Here is a 7850-nt window from a genome sequence, read left to right as displayed (position 1 = left end):
AAAAAAGCGACACATCGCCCCCGGGTGGGCTCGAACCTCCAACCTTTCGGTTAAGAGCCGATTGCACTAGCTAATTGCGCCACGGAGACAGTCGTGCTCTACTCTCACCACCGTCAGAACATTTCTCCAAACCTATCAGCGCAAAGAAGAAAAAAAGCGACAAACCGCTCCCGGGAGGGCTTGAACCTCCAGCCATTCGGTTAACAGCCGAACGCGCTATCTGATTGCGCCACGCAGACAGTACTGCAGCACTCTCACCTCCGTCAGAACATTTCTCCAAAGCTATCGGCGCGAAAAAAAAAGTGACACACCGTTCCCGGGAGGGCTCGAACCTCCTTCCTTTCGGTTAACAGCCGATCGCGCTAGCCCATTGCGCCACAGAGACAGTCGTGCTCCACTCTCATCACCGTTAGAACATTCCTCCATAGCTATCAGCGCAAAGAAAAAAAGCGACACACCGCCCCCGGGTGGGCTCAAATCTCCAAACTTGCGGTTAACAGCCGAACGCACTAGCCCATTGCGCCACGGAGACAGTCGTGCTCTACTCTCACCACCGTCAGAACATTTCTCCAAACCTATCAGCGCAAAGAAGAAAAAAGCGACACCCCGCTCCCGGGAGGGCTCCAACCTCCAGCCTTTCGTGTAACAGCCGAACGCGCTAGTCAATTTTGCCACGAAGACAGTACTGCTCCACTCTCACCACCTTCAGAACATTTCTCCAAAGTTATCAGCACAAAGAAAAAAAAGCGACACACCGCCCCCGGGTGGGCTCGAACCTCCAACCTTTCGGTTAGGAGCCGATTGCACTAGCTAATTGCGCCACGGAGACAGTCGTGCTGCACTCTCACCGCCGTCAGAACTTTTCTCCAAAGCTATCAGCGCAAAGAAGAAAAAAGCGACAAACCATTCCCGAGAGGGCTCGAACCTCCAGCCTATCGGTTAACAGCCGAACGCGCTTGCGAATTGCGCCACGGAGACAGAAGTGCAGCACTCTAACCTCCGTCAGAGCATTTCTCCAAAGCTATCGGCGCGAAGAAAAAAAAGTGACACACCGCTCCCGGGAGGGCTCGAACATCAAACCTTTCGGTTAACAGCCGATCGCGCTAGCCAATTGCGCCACGGAGAAAGTTGTGAGAACAGCCGATCGCGCTAGCCAATTGCGCCACGGAGAAAGTTGTGAGGCACTCTCACCACCGTCAGATTATTTCTCCAAGGCTATCAACGCAAAGAAAAAAATGCGACACACCACTCCCGGGAGGGCTCGAACTTCCATCGTTTTGGTTAACGGTCGAACGCGCTAGCCAATTTCGCCAAGGACACAGCTGTGCTCCACTCTCAAAACCGTCAGAACATTTCTCCAAAGCTATCAGCGCAAAAAAAAGCAACACACCACCCCCGTGTGGGCTCAAACCTCCAAACTTGCGGTTAACAGCCGAACGCGCTAGCCCATGGCGCCACGAAGACAGTCGTGCTCCACTCTCATCACCGTCAGAACATTCCTCCATAGCTATCAGCGCAAAGAAAAAAAGCGACACACCGCCCCCGGGTGGGCTCAAACCTCCAACCTTTCGGTTAACAGCCGAACGCGCTAGTCAGTTGCGCCACAGAGACAGTATTGCAGCACTCTGACCACCGTCAGGACATTTCTCCAAAGCTATCAGCGCAGAAAAAAGCGACACACCACCCCCGGGTTGGCTCAAACTTCCAAACTTGCGGTTAACAGCCGAACGCACTAGCCCATTGCGCCACAGAGACAGTCGTTTTCCACTCTCACCACCGTCAGAACATTTCTCCAAACCTATCAGCGAAAAGAAGAAAAAAAGCGACAAACCGCTCCCAGGAGGGCTCGAACCTCCAGCCTATCGGTTAACAGCCGAACGCGCTAGCCAATTGCGCCACGAATACAGTACTGCTCCACTCTCAGCACATTCAGAACATTTTTCCAAAGCTATAAGCACAAAGAAAAAAAGCGACACACCGCCCCCGGGTGGGCTCGAACCTCCAACCTTTCGGTTAAGAGCCGATTGCACTAGCTCATTGCGCCACGGAGACAGTCGTGCTGCACTCTCACCACTGTCAGAACTTTTCTCCAAAGCTATCAGCGCAAAGAAGAAAAAAGCGACAAACCACTCCCGGGAGGGCTCGAACCTCCAGCCTATCGGTTAACAGCCGAACGCGCTAGCCAATTGCGACACGGAGACAGTAGTGCAGCACTCTCACCTCCATCAGAGCATTTCTCCAAAGCTATCGGCGCGAAGAGAGAAAAAGGGACACACCGCTCCCGGGAGGGCTCGAACCTCCAACCTTTCGGTTAACAGCCGATCGCGCTAGCCGATTGCTCCACGGAGAAAGTTGTGAGGCACTCTCACCACCGTCAGATTATTTCTCCAATGCTATCAGCGCAAAGAAAAAAAAGGCGACACACCACTCCTGGGAGGGCTCGAACCTCCATCGCTTTGGTTAACGGTCGAACGCGCTAGCCAATTTCGCCAAGGAGACAGCTGTGCTCCACTCTCACCTCCGTCAGAACAATTCTAGAAAGCTATCAGCACAAAGAAAAAAAAGCGACACACTGCCCCCAGGTGGGCTCGAACCTCCAACCTTTCGGTTAAGAGCCGATTGCACTAGCTGATTGCGCCACGGAGACAGTAGTGCAGCACTCTGACCACCGTCAGGACATTTCTCCAAAGCTATCAGCGCAAAAAAAAAGCGACACACCACCCCCGGGTTGGCTCAAACTTCCAAACTTGCGGCTAACAGCAGAACGCACTAGCCCATTGCGCCACGGAGACAGTCGTGCTCCATTTTCACCACCGTCAGAACATGTCTCCAAACCTATCAGCGCAAAGAAGAAAAAAGCGACACCCCGCTCCCGGGAGGGCTCCAACCTCCAACCTTTCGGGTAACAGCCGAACGCGCTAGTCAGTTTTGCCACGAAGACAGTACTGCTCCACTCTCACCACCTTCAGAACATTTCTCCAAAGCTATCAGCACAAAGAAAAAAAAGCGACACACCGCCCCCGGGTGGGCTCGAACCTCCAACCTTTCGGTTAAGAGCCGATTGCACTAGCTAATTGCGCCACGGAGACAGTCGTGCTCTACTCTCACCACCGTCAGAACATTTCTCCAAACCTATCAGCGCAAAGAAAAAAAAGCGACAAACCGCTCCCGGGAGGGCTCGAACCTCCAGCCTATCGGTTAACAGCCGAACGCGCTAGCCAATTGCGCCATGGAGGCAGTAGTGCAGCACACTCAAAACCTTCAGAACAATTCTTCAATGCTATCAGCGCAAAAAAGCCACACACCACCCCCGGGTGGGCTCAAACCTCCAAACTTGCGGTTAACAGCCGAACGCGCTAGCCCATTGCGCCACAGAGACAGTCGTGCTCCACTCTCATCACCGTTAGAACATTCCTCCATAGCTATCAGCGCAAAGAAAAAAAGCGACACACCGCCCCCGGGTGGGCTCAAATCTCCAAACTTGCGGTTAACAGCCGAATGCACTAGCCCATTGCGCCACGGAGACAGTCATGCTCTACTCTCACCACCGTCAGAACATTTCTCCAAACCTATCAGCGCAAAGAAGAAAAAAGTGACACCCCGCTCCCGGGAGGGCTCCAACCTCCAGCCTTTCGTGTAACAGCCGAATGCGCTAGTCAATTTTGCCACGAAGACAGTACTGCTCCACTCTCACCACCTTCAGAACATTTCTCCAAAGTTATCAGCACAAAGAAAAAAAAGCGACACACCGCCCCCGGGTGGGCTCGAACCTCCAACCTTTCGGTTAAGAGCCGATTGCACTAGCTAATTGCGCCACGGAGACAGTCGTGCTGCACTCTCACCGCCGTCAGAACTTTTCTCCAAAGCTATCAGCGCAAAGAAGAAAAAAGCGACAAACCATTCCCCAGAGGGCTCGAACCTCCAGCCTATCGGTTAACATCCGAACGCGCTTGCGAATTGCGCCACGGAGACAGAAGTGCAGCACTCTAACCTCCGTCAGAGCATTTCTCCAAAGCTATCGGCGCGAAGAAAAAAAAGTGACACACCGCTCCCGGGAGGGCTCGAACATCAAACCTTTCGGTTAACAGCCGATCGCGCTAGCCAATTGCGCCACGGAGAAAGTTGTGAGAACAGCCGATCGCGCTAGCCAATTGCGCCACGGAGAAAGTTGTGAGGCACTCTCACCACCGTCAGATTATTTCTCCAAGGCTATCAACGCAAAGAAAAAAAAGGCGACACACCACTCCCGGGAGGGCTCGAACTTCCATCGTTTTGGTTAACGGTCGAACGCGCTAGCCAATTTCGCCAAGGACACAGCTGTGCTCCACTCTCACCTCCGTCAGAACAATTCTAGAAAGCTATCAGCACAAAGAAAAAAAAGCGACACACCACCCCCGGGTGGGCTCGAACCTCCAACCTTTCGGTTAAGAGCCGATTGCACTAGCTGATTGCGCCACGGAGACAGTCGTGCTGCACTCTCACCACCGTCAGAACTTTTCTCCAAAGCTATCGGCGCGAAGAGAAAAAAAGTGACACACCGCTCCCGGGAGGGCTAAAACCTCCTTCCTTTCGGTTAACAGCCGAACGCGCTAGTCAGTTGCGCCACAGAGACAGTAGTGCAGCACACTGACCACCATCAGGACATTTCTCCAAAGCTATCAGCGCAGAAAAAAGCGACACACCACCCCCGGGTTGGCTCAAACTTCCAAACTTGCGGTTAACAGCCGAACGCACTAGCCCATTGCGCCACGGAGACAGTCGTTTTCCACTCTCACCACCGTCAGAACATTTCTCCAAACCTATCAGCGCAAAGAAGAAAAAAAGCGACAAACCGCTCCCGGGAGGGCTCGAACCTCCAGCCTATCGGTTAACAGCCGAACGCGCTAGCCAATTGCGCCATGGAGACTGTAGTGCAGCACTCTCAAAACCGTCAGAACATTTCTCCAAAGCTATCAGCGCAAAAAAAGCAACACACCACCCCCGTGTGGGCTCAAACCTCCAAACTTGCGGTTAACAGCCGAACGCGCTAGCCCATGGCGCCACGAAGACAGTCGTGCTCCACTCTCATCACCGTCAGAACATTCCTCCATAGCTATCAGCGCAAAGAAAAAAAGCGACACACCGCCCCCGGGTGGGCTCAAACCTCCAACCTTTCGGTTAACAGCCGAACGCGCTAGTCAGTTGCGCCACAGAGACAGTATTGCAGCACTCTGACCACCGTCAGGACATTTCTCCAAAGCTATCAGCGCAGAAAAAAGCGACACACCACCCCCGGGTTGGCTCAAACTTCCAAACTTGCGGTTAACAGCCGAACGCACTAGCCCATTGCGCCACAGAGACAGTCATGCTCCACTCTCACCACCGTCAGAACATTTCTCCAAATCTATCAGCGCAAAGAAGAAAAAAGCGACACCCCGCTCCCGGGAGGGCTCCAACCTCCAACCTTTCGGGTAACAGCCGAACGCGCTAGTCAATTTCGCCACGAATACAGTACTGCTCCACTCTCAGCACATTCAGAACATTTTTCCAAAGCTATAAGCACAAAGAAAAAAAGCGACACACCGCCCCCGGGTGGGCTCGAACCTCCAACCTTTCAGTTAAGAGCCGATTGCACTAGCTAATTGCGCCACGGAGACAGTCGTGCTGCACTCTCACCACTGTCAGAACTTTTCTCCAAAGCTATCAGCGCAAAGAAGAAAAAAGCGACAAACCACTCCCGGGAGGGCTCAAACCTCCAGCCTATCGGTTAACAGCCGAACGCGCTAGCCAATTGCGACACGGAGACAGTAGTGCAGCACTCTCACCTCCATCAGAGCATTTCTCCAAAGCTATCGGCGCGAAGAGAGAAAAAGTGACACACCGCTCCCGCGAGGGCTCGAACCTCCAACCTTTCGGTTAACAGCCGATCGCGCTAGCCAATTGCGCCACGAAGAAAGTTGTGAGGCACTCTCACCACCGTCAGAATATTTCTCCAAGGCTATCAGCGCAAAGAAAAAAAAGGCGACACACCACTCCCGGGAGGGCTCGAACCTCCATCGTTTTCGTTAACGGTCGAACGCGCTAGCCAATTTCGCCAAGGAGACAGCTGTGCTCCACTCTCACCTCCGTCAGAACAATTCTAGAAAGCTATCAGCACAAAGAAAAAAAGCGACACACCACTCCCGGGAGGGCTCGAACCTCCAACCTTTCCGTTACATGCCGATCACGCTAGCCAACGTAGCCACGGAGAAAGTCGTGAGGCACTCTCACCAACGTCACACTATTTCTCCAAGGCTATCAGCGCAAAAAAAAGACGAGACACCACTCCCGGGAGGGCTGGAACCTCCATCCTTTTGGTCAAGGGCCGAACGCGCTAGCCAATTGCGCCACGGAGATTGTCGTGCTCCACTCTCACCACCATCAGAACAATTCTCAAAAGCTATCAGCGCAAAGAAAAAAAGACGACATACCGCTCTCGGGAGGGCTCCAACCTCCATCGTTTTGGTTAACGGTCGAACGCGCTAGCCAATTTTGCCAAGGAGACAGCTGTGCTCCACTCTCGCCTCCGTCAGAACAATTCTAGAAAGCTATCAGCACAAAGAAAAAAAAAGCGACACACCACTCCAGGGAGGGCTCGAACCTCCAACCTTTCCGTTACTAGCCGATCACGCTAGCCAACTGCGCCACGGAGAAAGTCGTGAGGCACTCTCACCAACGTCAGATTATTTCTTCAAGGCTATCAGCGCAAAAAAAAAGACGAGACACCGCTCTCGGGAGGGCTCAAACCTCAAAACTTTCGGTTAACAGCCGAACGCGCTAGTCAGTTGCGCCACGGAGACAGTAGTGCAGCACTCTCACCACCGTCAGAACATTTCTCCAAAGCTATTATCGCAAAGAAAAAAAAAGCGACAAATCGCTCCCGGGAGGGCTCGAACCTCCAGCATATCGGTTGACAGCTGAACGCGCTAGCCAATTGCGCCATGGAGACAGTAGTGCAGCACTCTCAAAACCGTCAGAACAATTCTCCAAAGCTATCAGCGCAAAAAAAGCCACACACCACCCCCGGGTGGGCTCAAACCTCCAAACTTGCGGTTAACAGCCGAACGCGCTAGCCCATTGCGCCACACAGAAAGTCGTGCTCCACTCTCATCACCGTTAGAACATTCCTCCATAGCTATCAGCGCAAAGAAAAAAAGCGACACACCACCCCCGGGTGGGCTCAAACCTCCAACCTTTCGGGTAACAGCCGAACGCGCTAGTCAATTTTGCCACGAAGACAGTACTGCTCCACTCTCACCACCTTCAGAACATTTCTCCAAAGTTATCAGCACAAAGAAAAAAAAAGCGACACACCGCCCCCGGGTGGGCTCGAACCTCCAAACTTTCGGTTAAGAGCCGATTGCACTTGCTAATTGCGCCACAGAGACAGTCGTGCTGCACTCTCACCGCCGTCAGAACTTTTCTCCAAAGCTATCAGCGCAAAGAAGAAAAAAGCGACAAACCATTCCCGGGAGGGCTCGAACCTCCAGCCTATCGGTTAAGAGCCGAACGCGCTAGCCAATTGCGCCACGGAGACAGTAGTGCAGCACTCTAACCTCCGTCAGAGCATTTCTCCAAAGCTATCGGCGCGAAGAGAGAAAAAGTGACACACCGCTTCCGGGAGGGCTCGAACCTCCAACCTTTCGGTTAACAGCCGATCGCGCTAGCCGATTGCTCCACGGAGAAAGTTGTGAGGCACTCTCACCACCGTCAGATTATTTCTCCAATGCTATCAGCGCAAAGAAAAAAAAGGCGACACACCACTCCTGGGAGGGCTCGAACCTCCATCGCTTGGTTAACGGTCGAACGCGCTAGCCAATTTCGCCAAGGAG

The 7850-nt window shown here is 53.1% G+C and overlaps 2 non-coding genes across 2 annotated transcripts; both read right to left on the bottom strand.

Annotated features, from left to right (window-relative positions):
- Window positions 1–3163: 3163 nt before the first annotated feature.
- TRNAN-GUU (transfer RNA asparagine (anticodon GUU)) lies at window positions 3164–3237 on the bottom strand. Its single transcript has one exon. It is a non-coding gene; the product is annotated as a tRNA-Asn (tRNA).
- Window positions 3238–7481: 4244 nt separating this feature from the next.
- On the bottom strand, window positions 7482–7555 carry TRNAK-CUU (transfer RNA lysine (anticodon CUU)). The gene has a single exon. It is a non-coding gene; the product is annotated as a tRNA-Lys (tRNA).
- Between the last annotated feature and the right edge of the window lie 295 nt (window positions 7556–7850).

Source organism: Rhipicephalus microplus, chromosome 8 (assembly GCF_043290135.1).
Source record: "Rhipicephalus microplus isolate Deutch F79 chromosome 8, USDA_Rmic, whole genome shotgun sequence".
In the NCBI taxonomy this organism is placed as follows: Eukaryota; Metazoa; Arthropoda; class Arachnida; order Ixodida; family Ixodidae; genus Rhipicephalus; species Rhipicephalus microplus.
This window is presented reverse-complemented; position numbering and strand designations above follow the sequence as displayed.